We start from the raw sequence: 19633 nt of genomic DNA, 5'->3' as shown, positions 1-19633 counted from the left end.
GATCTGGACCTCTACAAAACACCACCAGTGCTATAGCATTTGCATGAACAATATTAAAACACATGAACAAAAACAAATATATTTTAGCATATGGATCTCATCTACTACGACTAATTTTGAGCAGAACCCTTAAAAAGTTTTGTATCAGCTGTTCCAGAGAGGAACATCTCAGACATTCTCATGTCTAATGTCAACACCTTCAAAAGATGACCACAGGAGCTTAAATTCATAACTTTGTTAGACACAAAAAATCATGGGCTTAATAAAGACATTGGATTTATAGTTTATTACAACAATCTGTAATCCTCTAGCCCTCAGAGGTGTGAATGGGCACTTCACCTTATGCTAAACAATCCGTTCCACCTTGTATGTAGCTGTGACACTCTGAGTGCCTTTCCCTGACCTGAAGAAGAGCTCTGTGTAGCTCAAAAAGCTTGTCTCTCTCACCAGGGGAAGTTGGTCCAATAAAAGGTATTACCTCACCCACCTTGTCACTCTAATGGCTACAACATGTCTAATGTAGGCGTTTTTAATAAATGATGTGTTGTAACTTCTAGAAAGGTCACTAGGTGGCATATGACTGAATTATATGAAAGTACTAGTTGCTTGGGATGCAGCAGGAAAGTGTTTACATTAAAGAACTGAGGCATTTTCATACAGCTTTATTGTGCTAGCCTACTCCCCTGCCGTGTTCAGAGATTCCATGTGAAATGGTAAAAGAAAAAATTCTGTGATACTGAGATGGTCGCTAACAGTGACAAAACTGAAAAATCCCTTAACGTATCCCCTTCTTTTTCTACCTCTTTGTTGTTCTATGTTCCTTTCTTTTCTGCTCACTGTTATTTTGTTTCTATTATCTCCATAGTTCAAATTTTATAAAAAAGAAACAATCTCAACAGGCAGTTATGAACCAAGTGACATTGTTAGCTTCATCGTTCTTCTTTTTTTGGACCCTGCAATTGAACAAGATGTTTTCACTGTATACAGCAGGGTAGGCAACCTATGACACGCGTGCCGAAGGCGGCACGCAAGCTGATTTTCAGTGACACTCACACTGCCCGGGTCCTGGCCACCGGTCCGGGGGGCTCTGCATTTTAATTTAATTTTCAATGAAGCTTCTTAAACATTTTAAAAACCTTATTTACTTTACATACAATAGTTTAGTTATATATTATAGACTTATAGAACGAGACCTTCTAAAAACGTTAAAATGTATTACTGGCACGCGAAACCTTAAATTAGAGTGAATAAATGAAGACGCGGCACAGCACTTCTGAAAGGTTGCCAACCCCTGGTATACAGACATGCCAACTCTCATGAATTAATCGCGAGAGGTGCGATTTCTAAGTAAAATGAAGCCTGACTCATGATCCACGATAGAACTCTCAAATATCAGGATTTTTTTTTTTTTTCAGATGCAGCTGACCTTGGGGCTGACAGAGAGAGCCAGAGCTACCTGGGGCTGACCACGGAGCCCCTCCTTGCGTGGCCGCCATGAGTAGAGACTCCCATTGTCAGCCAGTCCCAGTTGGCTGGAATTCCCGCTGTCAGCCCCAGCTTTGGGACAGCCGGGGCTCTCGCTGTCGGTCTTGGAAGTGGGAGAGAGGACCCCACTGTAGCCCCTCCAGGTCTGCAGAGGGTGAAGAACCCTCAGGAGCAGAGGTGAGGCTGGGAGGGCTGAACTACAGTCTGGGGGCTGCAGGGGAGCTGAAGTGAGTATGGTGGGAGCTGATGCAGGGGGAGGAGGGAGTTGTGTTGATGGTGGATTCTGAGCAGATGGGGTGAGCGCTGGGGGGGGTGAACTGAGAGCAGTGGGGGTTGATGGGGTGGGGGGCTGAACTGATGGTGTTATGCTCATACAAAGTACACGGGATCTTTATAGAGGAAGGTAAATACACAGCATTTATTGAGAATACCACAGTTAGCATATGCTTTTCACACACACACACACACACACACACACACACACACACACACACACACACACACACACACACACACACACACACACACACACACACACACACCCCTGCCAGTGATGTTTATAGTGGCCAGCCAGATTGGTCGCAGAGGGGAGCGGGGCTCTATCAGTCGCGATCCGATGCTCCTGCACTGTGGCAAGCTGAACCCAAAGTCCCATGGCCAAGCACACTGTTCTTATAGGTTTTTTTCTCTGTTGAAGCCTATGGATTTTGCTGTGTCAGTTTGTGACCAGTTACTTCTTCATTGGTGTAAACATTCCAATACACCTCGAGAGGGCCATCCTGTCCTTTGTCCGATTTAATCAATTGTTCTTAGGGGTGCCAGCCTTTACCTCAGGGTCGTCAATCTGCCCTTCATTATGGATGAACGTTGATGATTCTTTGATGTATTTTAAGTCTCTTCACTCCTTCTTCCTTGACTCTGGCTATAACAATGGCCTTCACACCTTATCTTTTCCTGATGCACACATTCCTCATTCACACAAACAGACTGAGAATACAAACAGTAGTATTTTATATCCAGCAAAAAGGCATTGCAAATTAAACCTTGCTAAGTTTTACAATCAATAACCAAGACAATTTACAGTGAGACCCAGGCCTTCAATGTTCCTCTAATCTACTTAACATAGACACAATAGAGAATCCTGTCTCTTACTTACTAAAACCTTAAAACAAAGAAATGTATATTTAACTAGCGTGCCTGTATTGTAATACATATAGGAAACCATAGTAGACATTATAACTTATCCTAAAACAAAAGGGTGACCATAATCAGTCATAAGGATTGTTCTGGTCTGTCATTCCTTTCTGCTGTTCAAAAAGGGTGGCTGACAGGATGAGATCAAATCATACATTAATTCTCACAGTACATTATAAAATCCAGCTCCTACAATGGGGGGCTGAATTGAGGGGGGTTGGGTGGGGACAGAAATGATGGGGGACAAGATTCATTGCTGGGCAGGAGATGGGCAGATGTGGGGGTCAGAGCTCTTGCAGCAGGGGTCCAAATCACCTTACCCAGTACATCTGGGAGAGTGGGTACGGGGAGTTCAGAAATCAAGAGACTGACCTAAAAAACACATCATCAACTTTTAAAAAAATCTCATGATCTTTGATCTCCTGAAGTTGGCAATACTGTATATATAATTTGATATACGTCGCTTCATTTTTTAAAAAGAAGTAGGCCTGGATCCTCACTTGGTGTAAATCGGCATAGCTCCATGGACTGTTGTAGCCCTCTCTTTGTGACTTCAATGGAGTGACACCAGTTTACACCAGCTGAGGATCTGGCTCCAAGCTTATCATGCAGTAGTTTTTATGTAGAAGCCCAGTGTTTGGAAATGTAGTATTAAAAGGAGCATGCTGTTAATAGGAATAGGTTTAACTGTCCCTATGGTATAGAGTTAAAAAATGTTTTTAATACTATTAAAGAATTGCTGACATCCCAGGAAATACTTTATTTAGAGACAAATCGGAGTAGGAAGATTTGCTGTATTTTCCTACCCTGTTGTTGGTTTTAAATGAGAAAACAAATTGTTTATTAATTATCCTGATTATTCATATTAAAACTCAATAACATTAAAATGTTTTTGTTTAGGAATTAATCTGCTCCTGCAATTTGTTCCTCAAATGAAATTATAATCCTATAGGTCTGTGACTTCCAAACTGGTTACTATGATTATGATGTCACAACTTTCGGTGTCTGTAGCGGTAGCTGTGATATAAAACCAAGAGCAGAAGGCCTTTGTAGCTAGAACAAACCTGTTTTCCTGTAAGTGCCATTCATATATAAGTGGATTATACTTTTATTTCTCTTGCTGTCCTGTGTCTCATTGTTGTGTGAGGGATAACAAATAGATGACTGAGCTACAAAAATCAAATGGAACTTTTGGAGATAGATGCTCCAAGATGAAATACACCTCTACCCCAATAGAACGCTGTCCTCGGGAGCCAAAAAATCTTACCGCGTTATAGGTTAAACCGCGTATTATCGAACTTGCTTTGATCTGCCGGGGCGCGCAGCCCCCCCCCCCCCCGCCCGGAGCGGTGCTTTACCGCGTTATACCTGAATTCGTGTTATATCGGGTCGCATTATATCGGGGTAGAGGTGTAGTAGGTAAACAGGATTACAACTAGATCCTGTACCTGTGAGGTTTTTCTGGGCATTCTGATTCTGTTTGATAACAGTCCAAGCATATTTAATCTAATTGTGGTATATTTAACTGGTTGGTCCTCCCTATCACTGCCACAAAATCACTACTGTGTCAGCTAAATAATTCACACTGTGGCCAAAGTGAGTCCTAGCATAAGCAGGTGCCATACAGAGGGTGGCTCTTACTTATGTCAAGGGTGATTTTGGCTTTGCATTTGAATGGCCTTTCCCAGGACTTTATCGTGGACTCCATCTCCACGGGATGGCCTAGGGATAGCAGCTAACAGCACAGCAGACAGATATAGCATAAACATATTTGCGCAGATTACCATGTTGCTTTAACACATCTAGCCATAAATTCTCAAAACATACATAAACAAAATAGAATTTAACAGGGTCATTTAAGAACTGCATCCAGACTCACTTTGCAAGGTCTCTCTGACTCTAAGGTAACACTTATTTCACACTATCAAACTGAGAAATCAATTTTCACAAGCTTACAACTCTGCGGAGGTGAACAAATAATTCACACTGAATAATGCATCCAATTAATTTAACTTATTTTTCTACTCATGGAAAATCTGTGAGCAGATTGCAATTTCCATTAATTTATTCATCATTTTAGAGATTTGATGGAGGGGGGTTAGGCAAAGTTTTCTCTACAAATATTTCTTTTTTATCCAACTTGTGTTGGTTCATTGTGGTTGGTCAGATAAATTACAGTGTTGTTTCTGCTGCTTGATTGCATGAGCATACCAGGGATTCTGACATCAGTGTTTAGGATTGCAAAAGCATAGCTAAATCAAATTAATTTAAAATGTGCCTTATTTTCTCCTTCTGTAATATGGCGCTAATGCTATTGACCTCCTTTGTAAAGTGCTTTGAGATATACGGAGGAAAAGCACTATATAAGAGCTAGGTATTGTTATAACTAAATTCGGAGTAGATATTCATGGAATATATTTGCATTGATACAGCTCTGTTACTCAGGAATGTCATGCTGTGCTGAACTTGTTCTTTTCTTGTTCAAGCAGGAATAGGAGCTTAATCAAATTTTCCTTAAGAAAACTGCAAACTAAAACATGCTTAAATGTATCTTAATCCAAACCATGTGCAGATACACAGCTTGGGTTACATTGATGGAAGCTAGGCTGTGGCCCCCTAGGGGTAGAAATCTGCCCGGAGTCTGGAACACCAACGGCCTGAACATCCTGCTTGGCCAACAACCTCAAATGAGCCTACAAAGTGGCAGAGACTGGATGGGGCACCTGGGAGGCAATATGAATCAGCCTATTTCACATCAGCATCCACTAGCAGGGCTCCTATCCATGAGCACGAGGTAGCTACATGACTGGAAGCCGGTGGACAGTTTCGCCAGCCAGGAGTTGGAAATAAAGCTCCAAGCCTCAGTACTTTTAAGGCCCTTTCCCCAGGGCTTGTTTAGTATCCACCAAACAACTACAAAAAACAAAACCAAATCAACTGAAAAACCACCAGGCAATGCTTCGCCACAGGCTTTCCTTGCTCCAACCACCCCTTAGCCTCCCTTTGAGCCAGCTTCCCCTTCCTTTTATACTCTGCCTCCAAGAGGCCACGAGACCAGCTGGGTCCTGTTAACCCTTTATAGGCTGCAGTGCCTTTATCTTGTCACACTGGCCTTGAAGGGTGATTAGAATGGTGTTTTTATAAAGGTTGCTGAAGTTCCCAGCCACACTGAACTGTAATGTTTAATTAAGGCTTTGTAATGGACTAGGAGAAAAGAAGGTTTTATAACCCTGGCTGGCACAGTACTGTCAGCCCCAATGGTTCAAAAATCATGGGGCAGGCCCCCAATTCAGGAGATTGGTTTAAAAATCATGAAATTATGTTAGACATAATAAACCTTGAGTACTTTTTATTTCTCTTCTGGTTTTTGAGCCCATAGGTCATACTCAGGTTATTTTCAAGCTTTTCTCTGCAACCATGTGGGCTAGAAACTTATTTTTTAAAATGAAAGCTGAGATTCTCACATGACAACTAGACGGCAGAAGCTGGGGCTTTCAGGCAAAGCAAAAGGAAATATTAGGAGCCATGTGACAAATTTGCAAAAAGTGTCAACTCTGCATGGTAGTAAACCTGTAAGAAATACACTTGTAAGTTCAAAAGAGGCTGCAAAAAGGAGGTTTCACTAAGCCTCGCTGAAGTAGAAGCTGGCGTTCCTGCTCACTTCTGCCTGGAATAACTATTATTACTATTTTTTACACTAGCGCCTCCATCAGACAACTTATTCCATTGCTTATGGAGTTTACAGGTGTTCTCCATACAGGTATATCACCAGCCAGGGTTACAAACAAAATCTTCTTTCCTGGTCTGTTAAAGAAACATAGCAGTTTAAAAACAGCGTTTTAAGAACTCTTAATGAGAAAACATATTAAAGGAGGAAACCTAAGCTAACACAAAGACAATCTCTTTCACATATTAATGGACAGTTTTTGCCACTTGAGTTCCATGGTGTGGCAATGTGGTTTGGAAGGGCTCATTCACATCCCCGGGTACTTTGGGATTCATTTCCACATCCAATCTTTGTGGCTTAGAAGCATCTGTTGCTTACAGCTGTTTGTATCCAGGGGCAGAACCAAGACTTTTTGCTACAAAGCCATTTCTATACTGTACTCTGACTTGTACCATTTCTGGAATAAGCAGCTCCTTTTAGCATTGATCCACCACACAGAAGACCAGCATACAATTGTTGCATAGCCGTTGCCTATGAGCAGAATGTGCTCATGGAGGAGTTTTATTGTTGTAACATTTGTCCAAGACATTCAGAACTGTCTCTCTGAACTCCTGCCACGCTTTAGCAGATTTTATGGCTCACATGACATGCCTGCACTTGAGCTCTCTTTGCCTGGGAAGTACAGCTGCACTGTTTGGGCTGCAACGTGGAAGCAGTGAGTTTTTCATCCCTGAACAGTAATAACATTTTTTTTCCAAGGAGCTCCTTCTTTGTTCTTTCCATATATAGTAAAGCCAAGGAAGAACAGGAGCAAGAAACATTAATAATAATGGCAAGTTTATGTAGTGAAGGCAGAAGGTAAGTGTCAGAAGAGCAAAAAAAAAGAAGGGGTGGGAGGATGAAAGTGGATTGCTGTAGTGTGCAGTCAGTGCTTGTTTCAGCCTGGCAAAATGAGATATTCCAATCCATTTGCCAACTGTTTTTGACGAATCATCAGTTTGGATCCATGGCAATAAAAGGAATCCTAAGGTTTGCAGTGGCTGAATCTGTGTGCCTAAGCAAACCTTTACAGCTTAATAATATCATCATCTATCAATGCCAATTTCTCATAGGGATGGCTATTTGAATTAGGTCAGAAATTAAGAAGACAGTTAAGTAAGAAAACCAAAATGAACCTACCTAGCATGTCACATTTCTTCTCAAAATGTTGACCTGCCTAGAGGGCACAGTAGGATGTGATCACTGATAAAAATATAACAAATGTGGACCAGCTGTGCCTTTGTATGTTTCTTCCTGAGAGTGAGACATTTTGATAGTGGTGAGTCCCCTGTCCCATTTAGCCCAGCCCCAGGATAGAAGTGAAAGTCAGACTTACAGTGTTCAAGAATCATCTTAGATTTAGTTACAGATAGACTTAAAAAGCAGCCACTTAGTTAATGTTACTGATTGTCCTTTATGTGCCATCCTGCGGTGCTAAGGAAAATGAGTTGAGAAGGCTCAGTTTAATGCCAGAGCCTCTCAGATCATATAAACAAGATGATTCATTGCTAAATGCACCGTGTAGTCTGGTCTTAGACACAGCCTAAATCTGATCTGGCATGGAGATTGCATCAGCTTCACACACATCTCTACAGCAATTGTAGACAGTGTGGGGAAGCTACCAGTGTGACTGCCCGCATTTAGCTAGGCAAGAAACAGAGAGAACCTCAGATTCCACTAGTGCCAGTAGTTGAACCATTGTGATAATAAATATTTGGTTACTTATTTTAAAAATGGAGGAATTGCCTGGCAGCTCAATATTTCTTGCAGAACAATAATAATAATAATTAATAATAAACATCAATGTATGGCACCTGAAAGTGTCTGATCAATGCCTTAACAAAACATAACGGAAACATAAATTACATACAGCAACAAGTCCAAACATATGTCCAAAGAGGAAATAAAGAAACTGGAAACCCAGGTATCCATACAACAATAAATGCACTAAGTTAAATATAACATTAGGCCATACCCTCAGATGGTGTATATTGATACAACTGAAGCCCATGGAGCTATGCTGATATACACCAGAATCTAGACCAGTGCACACAAAACAGACACACTGTAAGAGGGAAACAACAAAGTCTTACATGGAAAGAAGTCACAGGTTTACGTCAAGAGATACAGACCCTTGATGGAAAAGGCTCTGCCTCCCAGATTATACTGTGGGATTTCCATTGAGTTCAGTTGTCAGGACAGTTAGGATAACAGGAATTTCCTCAGGCAGACTAGTTCTATACTACTGAAGGCTTAAATACTAGTTGAAAAGCCTCATTGAACACACAGGCAGCCAGTCCAGGTGGTAAAGCTTGGGCAGCACTGACTCTCATGGGTGAAATCCCTTGAAAAGTTGCACTGCTGTATTCAGCACTAGCCACAATCTACAAGTGACTTGACTTGCTTATGGTGTATCAGTATCTTCATGGGGAGAAAATATTGGGGCAATAAAAAGTTCTTCAATCTACCAGAGAAAATCAGAACAAGAACCTATGGCTGAAAGCTGAAGCCCAACAAATTCAATTTAGAAATAAGGCATATATTTTTAACAGTGAGGGTGATTAACCACTGGAACAAACTCCCAAGGATGTAGTGGATTCTCCATCTCTTGATGTCTTCAGAGCAAGTCTGGATACCTTTCTGGAAAATATGCTTCAGCCAAACACAAGTTATTGGGCTCAATACAGTGCTATCGAGAGGAAATTCTGTGACTGGTAATATGCAGAAGCTCAGAGAAGAAGAATTAGTGGTCCCTTCTGGCCTTAAAATCTATGAATTTATGAGTGCTTTCCAAGAGCAATCCCAAATAGAGCACATTACAGTAGTCCAGCCTAGAGGCCAAAAGGTAAATATCACTGTAACATATTGTGAGTCTAGGAGAAAAAGCAGGTACTTCTGAATATTTCAGTGCATGCGTGTGTGTGTGCGCATGAGAATAGAGTTACTTTTAATGAAACCTAAGTCAGTAAGCATTGTCATAAGTTGGCAAGGGCAAATCCCATCAACAGATAAAGCAGCCACCAAACAAGTGAGAATCTTCAGATATTTCTCCGCAGTCAACAGCAATACAGGATAGTATCTCTCACCTGTCCAATCTGAGCTTTAGTTAGCGGTTCCTGATTCACTCCTGCAGTCATAGTCAGGCAGCTGGACAGCAAAGCATTAAGTCAGCATAATTGGATTGGGCTGGGTATAATCATCAGACTGATAGCTCAGTCCATATTCAGAGTGATCTCAGATGCCATCCAATAGAAGATCTATTAAATGGCCTTTATTTCTGTTTTGGAAGAATGTTTCTTGTCTATTGTCCCAACAGTGCCCAAAAAACTAGTTCATAGCCAGTTATTTCCAGTATGCACTATGCTGGAAAGGGGACCAACCCATTAAATAACCTGGGGGTACAAAGGTGCTCTAGACTTACATAATGCAGCAACGGCTACTTTGAGTCTCCAGGTGAAGGGGAGTGGTAGAGACAATCCAAAAAGTATCTGATAGTTTTAAGATGAGTTTGCTCTAAAATTAGCCTTCCCTCAGCACCTATTATGCAGGTGTTTTGGAACACCTTGCAGGAGGGGAGATAATAATTAGGAAGCTAATATGTCTGTAAAGCTCACAGTGCCAAACTAGAATATGTACTCCACTTAGTGCTTATAATAGTGCTTTACTTTTCCAAAGTACTGTTCTTGGGAGGTAAGAGAAAGATATTCGGGCAGGAGGAGAAATATAAATTCGAAGTTAACCACGATGCACCGTTACTTCGGCCACATAGTTAACTCCTAGTTTGATTTGTCTTGCATTTGGTGTTGAGTAGGATGATATTATACAGCAATACCTGGGACAGGGCTGAGCAACAAACATTGCTAAAATTCAGGCGGGTTCAGAGGAGAGAGGTAGTGCACAGACCCATATCCACAAATAGCTTCTGAATTGAAGCCCTGCTGTGCACATGATGGAACTTTTGTATTCTCCTTTCTGGTGTTCTGCAAAACCAATATGGAATCTATATTATTAACTGGTATGGTATTCCTGATGCCTGCAGTTACACAAAGTGGATTGTCGCTGTCCATCATAATATTGTGTAACAATAATCTTTACCTTCTCAGCACTACTAACCCCAAACATTCGTAACTCATGATTGAGGCCTCAAAAATCATGAGATTGGCTTAAAAATAATAAATGCCAGGTTCTTTGTGTTTGCCTTCTGGTTCTTGAGCCTTTAGAGTACATGTTTCCAAGTTTTTGTCTGCAACCCTAAGGGCTAGAAAATTACTTAAAAAGAAAAAAGAAATCTGCGCTTCTGACTTTAATCACATGAGTGCAGGAGCTGGGGTTTTATGGAAAACACCAAATATCACAAGACATGTTAAAATTGCAACAGCTGGCAACATGGCCTTCTTAGAAGACGAGAAAGGAAAAAAACCCTATAAATCAGCACAAGCACATTAGATGCCGTTTAGCTGTTTACTGTTAGAATGAGAACTGGAATTCAGGGAAACCATCGCTCTTTATTGAAATAAAATAATGAACTTAATAGACACAGGTAAGGGACAGAAGGAAGGTGCATGGTTCTTTCCACGGTTGGAATTATCAAGACCTTAATGTCTCAGGAATTCACTTGCATAATTTACTTGTATAATATTTACTGTTTCTTGATTAACCTCCATGCCCAGCAGTTACACATACATGACATTTTGACACAATATGATACCCTGGTAACTTATAGGCAAAGCACTATAAATCAATTCTGAAGAACTTGACAATTAATTCAAGGAGGCCAAATCAAGCATTCTTTCAGCAACCAAGTCTTGCAAAGAAGTCAATAGGAATTTTGGGTACATAAGGATTGGGCCCAACATGCGTAATGTCCAGCATTCCAATGCTGATATATTCATGTTCACAAACAGACTGAAGGCTTTTTACCTCCAAGATCTGAGTTCAAGATTCTGTTGATTATTTCACTCAAAATCTAAAACTGTTTAAGAAGGTGGGATCACTGTAATTGCTTCAGATGCTATATGCTATTATGTCTGGAGAAACACAGATCTTTGAATTCTGTGCTTTTGGCTGGAAAATGAATGACAATCTTAGTTTCAAATATTTAAAATCTATTTGTAATTTTAGGCTGAGAATTGTCCAAGCTGCCTAATGCAGTGCCCCCTCCCCTCCCCCCGCCAGTAATTGAATCTATCTGCATCCCTCAGGAGCCACAGTTGGGAGCCAAGCAGGTTGATATCAGGAGCTGGGAGAGGAGCTGTGGTCAGGGCCGGGAGCTGGGCAGAAGCAGAGCTGAGGGCAGAGTGGGGCTTTCTCCCTGCCTCCCATGGGGGCTGGCCCGGGTCCCTCAATGTTCCTCTATGCCCTAGGGCATCCAAACCCAAGCCTCAAAGTCTCTACAGGCATATTTTGTTCGGGACTTGAGACCTCCAGCAACTGAAAGCAGCTGTACACTAAGCCTAGGGTTTATAGCTGCTGTGTGTGGGTGGTGCAGTGCCAAGTGGCTGCAAGCATACTGGTGAATCTGAACAAAGAATTAATCAGATATTCTAAGCCTGTGTGGGAATTCAAGGAAAGAGTGAAAAAGTCTCACTGTGGGAAAGGATCTGTGGGAGAACTTCAGCGGCAGAGATTGCAGAGTTTGCTCAGCATAAAGTCAGCAGTTACTATTATCACTGTACCTATACAGGGGAATATTTGATTCCCTCCCGTACAGTATCTGTGAAAATCAAATGTGAAGCTGCTACCCTTCTCCCTTGGAAGGCCAAAAGTGAAAAACAAAAGTGCTGGTTTGGTCCACTAGAGTCAGCTTGCAAGGAGGCTTGGGGGCCAGCCTATGGAATAGACTGCAAAGAGTTGAAGCCTTTTTCATACTATTAGGAGCAGACGTGGTTCTGGGGCCTTAGTATTAAAATGGGAGGAAACAAGGTCGGATGTATTCCCTGCCATGCTAACAATATGGCGTGAAAGCTGCATAGTGGGGAGACACCAACTCATCAGAGCATCACTCTGGCTAGGTAAAGGTGTCACAAAGACATTAGAGAGAGGATAAGTGCTTCTCTTTTCAGTGCAAAGTGTTAAATAACTGGTATGTCTATTGTGTACCATCTCTGATGGCTATTATGCCACCATGACAGCTGCACGTTAATATGACAGGGTCACCGAAGTGTCACTGAATACCACTCCTGGGGTTTGGAGAAGTGCTGGGAGTGAAATAAGAACCAGAGCTGCCAAACAGAACTGCTGCAACAAGATACAAGAACATTCCCTCCCTGGTCTGGGAAGTCTGTTTCCTTTTTGATCAGCTACCCAAAAAAGCTCAAACAAATATAGAAAGGGTATGATGTGAGACGCTGATATTAAACAACAGAGGGTCCTGTGGCACCTTTGAGACTAACAGAAGTACTGGGAGCATAAGCTTTCGTGGGTCAGAACCTCACTTCTTCAGATGCAAGTCACTTGCATCTGAAGAAGTGAGGTTCTGACCCACGAAAGCTTATGCTCCCAGTACTTCTGTTAGTCTCAAAGGTGCCACAGGACCCTCTGTTGCTTTTTACAGATTCAGACTAACACGGCTACCCCTCTGATACTTGATATTAAACAGTGATGATAAATACCGAGAAATAAAATTGTATGTGATACTGATTTATGATGTCAGGCCACCACAGGAAAAAAAGTGGCAAGAAAAGCCTTTTTCAGTATTGTGTTTGGGTAACCATATAAAATGAGCTACACCAAATTGCAAACTGAAAGCACTTGCTGCTCCTCTGGAATCACAATCTCCCTAATCTTTCCAGCCTCTCTGTAATGACCCATGAATAATGCAGCCATTGTCACTACAGGCACAAGTTAGAAGGATGAACAAACTCCCGCCAGGCATTCTATCTTCATTTCATTGCCAGCGTATCAAATGTCAGAGCCCCAACTGAGCCACACTGAAGCCACTTAAATGAATGATATGGGAACTGGGTATAACAGGGTGTTAAAAAGAGTGCATCTACCCTAAGGGACAAATTGCAGCAGTTATTTGCTATGCTCATTGGGGGCTGAATGGAACTAAATGGCTTCTATGGGAGCACAAGGAGGTGAGGTGTCTCAGGAAACCAAAATGGCCTCTGGGAACTCTGTAGCAGATAATGGGGAGACCCTGCTGCACCACCACTTTGGAGCCACAAGTCCTAGGGCTTGCTAGTACACATTGGGGTTTAGGCCATTGGCATAGCTACACCATGGAGCTTCTTTTTACAGGCTTCACCAGGACATCCCCCTAGTGTAGATACTCTGTCCCTGGTGTAAAAAAATGACTTGCACCATTTTCAAACTCCAGTTTAGCTTCGCTGATATAAACCCATCCCCAGAGTATACAAGCAGCCCACCATGGTAGCATTTAATTTCAGAAAGGAAAACTACACAAAAATGAGGATGTTAGTTAATCAGAAATTAAAAGGTACAGAGTCAAAAGTGAAATCCCTGCAAGCTACACAGAAACTTTTTAAAGACACCATAAAAGAGGCTCAACTTAAATGTATACCTCAAATTTAAAAATACAGTAAGAGAACCAAAAAAAGTGCCACTGTGGCTAAACAACAAAAGTACAAGAAGCTGTGAGAGGCAAAAAGGCATCATTTAAAAAGTGGAAGTTAAATTCTAGTGAGGAAAATAGAAAGGCACATAAACTCTGGCAAATGTAAAAATACAATTAGGAAGGCCAAAAAATTTTTTTTGAAGAACATCTAGCCAAAGACAAAAAATAATAGCAACATTTTTTTTTAAGTACATCAGAAACAGGAAGCCTGCTAAACAACCAGTGGGGCCATTGGATGATCAAGCTGCTAAAGGAACACTCAAGGACAATAAGGCCATTGCGGAGAAACTAAATGAATTCTGCATCGGTCTTCATGGTTAAGGATGTGAGGGAGATTCCCAAACCCCAAACCATTCTTTTTAGGTGACAAATCTGAGGAAAGTCCCAGATTGAGGTGTGTTTAGAGGAAATTTTGGAACAAATTGATAAACTAAACAGTAACAAGTCACCAGGACCAGATGGCATTCACCCAAGAGTTCTGAAGGAACTCAAATGTGAAACTACAGGACTACTAACTGTAGTATGTAACCTATCATTTAAATCAGCTTCTGTACCAGATGACTGGAGGATAGCTAATGTGATACCAAGTTTTAAAAAAGGCTTCAGAGGTGCTCCCGGCAATCACAGGCTGGTTAGCTTAACTTCAGTAAAGGGCAAAATGGTTGAAATTATAGTAAAGAACAGAATTATCAGACACATGGATGAACATGATTTGTTGGGGGAAGAGTCAACATGATTTTTGCAAAGGGAAATTGTGCCTCACCAATCTACTAAAATTCTTTGAGGGAGTCAACAAGTATGTGGAAAAGGGTGATCCAGTGGATATAGTGTACTTGGATTTTCAGAAAACCGTTGACAACATATTCATAAATGATCTGGAAAAAGGGGTAAACAGTGAGGTGGCAAAATTTGCAGATGATACAAAACTACACAAGATAGTTAAATCCAAAGCAGATTGTGAAGAGTTACAAAGGGATCTCACAAAACTGGGTGACTGGGCAACAAAATGGTAGATGAAATTCAATGTTGATAAATGCAAAATAATGCACATTGGAAAACATAATCCCAACTATACATATAAAATAATGGGGTCTAAATCAGCTATTACCATTCAAGAAAGAGATATTGAAGTCATTGTGGATAGTTCTCTGAAAACATCCACTCAATGTGCAGCAGCTGTCAAAAAATATAGCAGAATGTTGGGAATCATTAAGAAAGGGATAGATAATAAGACAGAAAATATCATATTGCCTCATTATAAATCCATGGTACGCCCACATCTTGAATACTTCATGTAGATGTGGTCACCCCGTCTCAAAAAAGATATATTGGAATTGGAAAAGGTACAGAAAAGGGCAACAAAAATGATTAGAGGATATGGAACAGCTTCCATATAAGGAGAGATTAAAAAGACTGGGACTTTTCAGCTTGAAAAAGAGACGATTAAGGGGGGATATGATAGAGGTCTATAAAATCATGACGGGTGTGGAGAAAGTAAATAAGGAAGTGTTATTTACTCCTCATAACACAAGAACTGGGGGTCATCAAATGAAATTAGTAGGCAGCAAATTTAAAACAAACAAAAGGAAGTCTTTCTTCACACAACGCACAGTCAACCTGTGGAACTCTTTGCCAGAGAATGTTGTGAAGGCCAAGACTATAACAGGGTTAAAAAAAGAGCTAGATACATTCATGAAGGATAGGTCCATCAATGGCTTTTAGCCAGGATGGGCAGGGATGTTGACCGTAGCCTCTGTTTGCCAGAAGCTGGGAATGGGCAACGGAATGGATCACTTGATGATTACCTATTCTCTTCATTCCCTCTGGGGCACCTGGCATTGGCCACTGTTGGAAGACGGGATGCTGGGCTAGACCTTTGGTCTGACCCTGTATGGCCATTCTTATGTTCTAAACATCCGTGTTCTGCCTCCAGTGCTACATGCATGCATTTTATAATAGCTGAGGATCACTACATCTGTATATGTAATGAGTAGATTTGCATTTTCAGGAATCTCAAAATATGGATGCTGCAGGTATCACAATCATGATTTTGCTGGAGATGCCATGACAGAGGAGAAACAGATTACTTGCATTAGGGCATTCCTACACAACCATTTTGTTTGCTAAAATTCAGTCAGATCAAGATGCTATTGCTCAGTGTATTCTTTTACCAGGAATGGGAATGGGGAGGAAGGGAAAGACTGAGACAAGGGTTTGTTTGGATCAAAGGAAAAGTCATTCAAAGTCTCAAGTTTCACAGAGTTTTATATCAAGATGAGGAAAATTGACAATTTTTGTGTGATTTTGATGCAAAACCATAAATCTACCTGAGTTCACTCAAAAAACAGGCCCAGGCATAGGTTTACTCTTTGAGAACTGATCTGAGTTTAGAGTTTGTGCCAATACATACGACCAAGTAGGTTTGTGCCAAGTTTTTGTACAGCTCCAGTTTTGACAATTATTCCATTGATTTCAATGGCACGTAGCGTAAAGAGACAGAGCAGGGGTGACATAGGGGTCTAATGACAAAATCTTAGTAAAGGTTTCCACAGTCTCATAAGGACCGATTCTCATTTAAATTAATGTCCCTTTACATTTCTGTAGCCGTGTAAATGAGCATTGGACTCACAAATTTCAAGATAATTTAAAAAAAAAAACAGTAACAGGGTTTGGCTATTAAAGAAAGCTTTTCTGAGTGCTAGCATAAAGTTCAGCAGTAAAATATTAATGCTGTGATGATTTCCTTTTTTAAAAAGCCAAATCCAAGACTGCATAATAGTGTAGCTTGAATATCAACCATGCAATCCATCAGCTGCAAATGCTCTATATGCTTTTGTTATTATGTTGTTGGTTTGATAAAAATATGTATTTGCATGAAACTGTAAATTTGGGTGCTCTTGGATAGTTGAGCAGTTCAATTCAGTCAAAGTAATGAAATGTTGTGGGCAAATTACTTTGAAATAACTCAATACATTCCCAAACTCCTGTGAGATGCTGATAGAATGGTTTGAATGCACAGGCAGCAAAAATAAGCAGCACTGAATTTAAGGTGACAGGAAATGAATAGGTTATTGGAGCCTAAATGGACAAGACAGTCTGAAATGTTTCTCATCTCAGTAAGTAACTAGAGTCGAGTTAATACTGCAAAAAATATCCATGAGTATTTGCTTGAATTTAAAAATGGATTAACTCCAACCATGCTCCTGCCACTTTAGGGTTCACTTTTCAAGAGCATTCAACTGATGGAGTTTTACTTGCAAGAATACTTATGAAAAGAGAATGTGAAGCTTTCACCCTTTAGTGTTCATGCTGGAAGTGATATATGGGATGGTAGATGGCTTGGCACAACACCGGGACAAGGCTCCCAAAAGCCCCACCAGAATCCTGAAACAGAGGCAATTAAACAAACTGTTCAAAGATCTGACCACTTTCCTCATGAAACTAAGGCAGAAATTCAGCTATGGCTTCCCCTGTCTGAAAAAGAGGAGTAACCTGTTGGCTGGATCCCCAGGCCTGTCAGAGCAGCGCTTTCTACTACCTTCCCCTCCCCATGATCCTGAGGTCTGTGGGAGGAGCTCCTGGCACTGGTCAGAGCAGCCTCAGGGCTGCTCTAACTTGCACTAAGAACAGGGCCGACTCCAGGCACCAGCTTGGCAAGCAGGTGCTTGGGGCAGCCACTAAAGAAAGGGGCGGCAGGTCCAGCTATTCGGCGGACGGTCCCTCACTCCCGCTCGGAGCGAAGAACCTCCCGCCGAAGTGCCGCCGCAGATCGCAATCACGGCTTTTGTTGTTGTTGTTGTTTTTTGTTTTTTGGCTGCTTGGGGCGGGCAAAACCCTGGAGCCGGCCCTGACTAAGAATCTTCAGTTAGCCACTCCACCAATCAGAACAGCTGAAGCACATTCCTCCTCCTCTCACCCCATGCCATCCCATCATACCCTCGACATCCCATCCTTAATGCCAGCTAAGGAATCTTCCATACTAGGAGGACCAAAGACAATATCTAATTAAAAATGGAACAATTTACAGCTATGGCTGCACCTTGTTTTTAAAGTTGATGCATGCCAGGGGCTACATTTTAGGACTTCACAAACAACATCTGACACACGGACCACATTTCTCTGCCCTGTAGGTTGAAGTCATGGATTGCTATATGGATATACCCGCTGCTGTATGTGTTAGTAAAACAAAAATGTCTCCATCTAACCACACAAAAGGGTGTATTTTTGAGACTAAGTTTTCTTGCATCCAAGATTCCTAAAAGAGTTGGCAAAGGAGACCTTTGGCTTTCTAATGTTAATTTTTAATAAATCTTGTAAGACTGAGGAAATTTGAGAAGATAGGAAGAGTGTTACTGTTGTGCCAATATTCAGAAAGGGCAAGAACCATGACCCCGGTAACTACAGGATGGTTAACCTGACATCAATGTCAGGCAAAATAATGGATACGCTGATATACGATCAACTGATAAAGAATTAAAAGGGCAGGAATATAATTAATGCCAGAAAACATAGCTTTATGGAAAATAGGTCTTGTCAAATAAACCTGTTTTCATTCTTTCATGATATTATAAATTTGGTTGATAAAGGTAACTGTGTATTTGTAATATACTTAGTCTTTGTAAGGCATTTGATTTAGTACCACCCAACATTCTGATTAGAAAATTAACACTATACAATATAAATAAAGCATACATTAAATGGATTAAGAATTGGCTAACTTACAGATCTCAAAAAGTTGTGGCTCAATGGGGAATAGTCACTGAATCAGGGATGGACGGGTTTCTAGTAGGATCCTGCAGGGATCAGTCCTAGGCCCAACACTGTTCAACATTTTCATCAATGATCTGGAAATAAAATATTAAAAATCACTACTGATAAAATTTGAGGATAATACAAAGATTAGCAGAGTGGTAAATAATGATCTGGATCACTTGGTAAGCTGAGTTTTAATACAGCCAAATACAAAGATATACATGTAGGCACAAGGAATGCAGGCCATGCCTACAGAATGGAAAGCAGTGACTCTGAAAAGGATTTAGAAATCACAGTGGATAAACAATTGAGCTCCCATCGCACAGTGCGATACTGTGTCAAAAAGACCTAATGTGATCCTTGGATGTAGACGTCGGAGTAGTGAGTAGGAGTACGGAGGTGATTCTGTACATGACATTGATGAGATCAATACTGCAATACTGCGTCCAGTTCTGGTGTGCACATTTTAAGAAGGATGTTGAAAAACTGGAGTGAGTGCAGAAAAGAGCCAGAGAAATGATTTGAGACTGGAAAAAATGCCTTACAATGAGAGACATAAGGAGTGCAATCTTTTTAGCTCATCCAAAAAGATTAAGAGATGACTTGATCATAGGGTGTATGTACCTTCATAAGGAGAAAATGCTGAATACTAAAAGGATCTTTAATCTAGCAGAGCAAGACATAACAACAACCATTTTTTAACAGTGAGGGTGATTAACTATTGGAATAAACTATCAAGTGACTTTTTCTTGATATCTTCAGATCAAGACTCGATGCCACACTGGAAGATATGCTTTAGCCAAACGCTACTTATTGGGCTCAATACTGAGGAAACTGGCTGAAATTTAATGGCCTGTGTTTTGATGATCTAAAGGCCTCTTCTGGCCTTAAACTCTATGAATCTATTAAATAAATCT

At 41.0% G+C, this 19633-nt stretch overlaps 1 long non-coding RNA gene across 1 annotated transcript in view; it reads left to right on the top strand.

Annotated features, from left to right (window-relative positions):
- Positions 1–1586: 1586 nt before the first annotated feature.
- Positions 1587–19633, top strand: part of LOC128833611 (uncharacterized) — a 33314-nt gene continuing 15267 nt past the window's right edge. Inside the window, exon 1 of the long non-coding RNA XR_008444300.1 lies at positions 1587–1662. This is a non-coding gene — a long non-coding RNA (uncharacterized LOC128833611). The remainder of the gene's footprint in view (positions 1663–19633) is intronic.

This window comes from Malaclemys terrapin, chromosome 3 (genome assembly GCF_027887155.1).
Source record: "Malaclemys terrapin pileata isolate rMalTer1 chromosome 3, rMalTer1.hap1, whole genome shotgun sequence".
NCBI classification, from domain to species: domain Eukaryota; kingdom Metazoa; phylum Chordata; order Testudines; family Emydidae; genus Malaclemys; species Malaclemys terrapin.
Note: the sequence above shows the minus strand (reverse complement) of the source record. Positions and strands in the feature narration are given on the sequence as shown.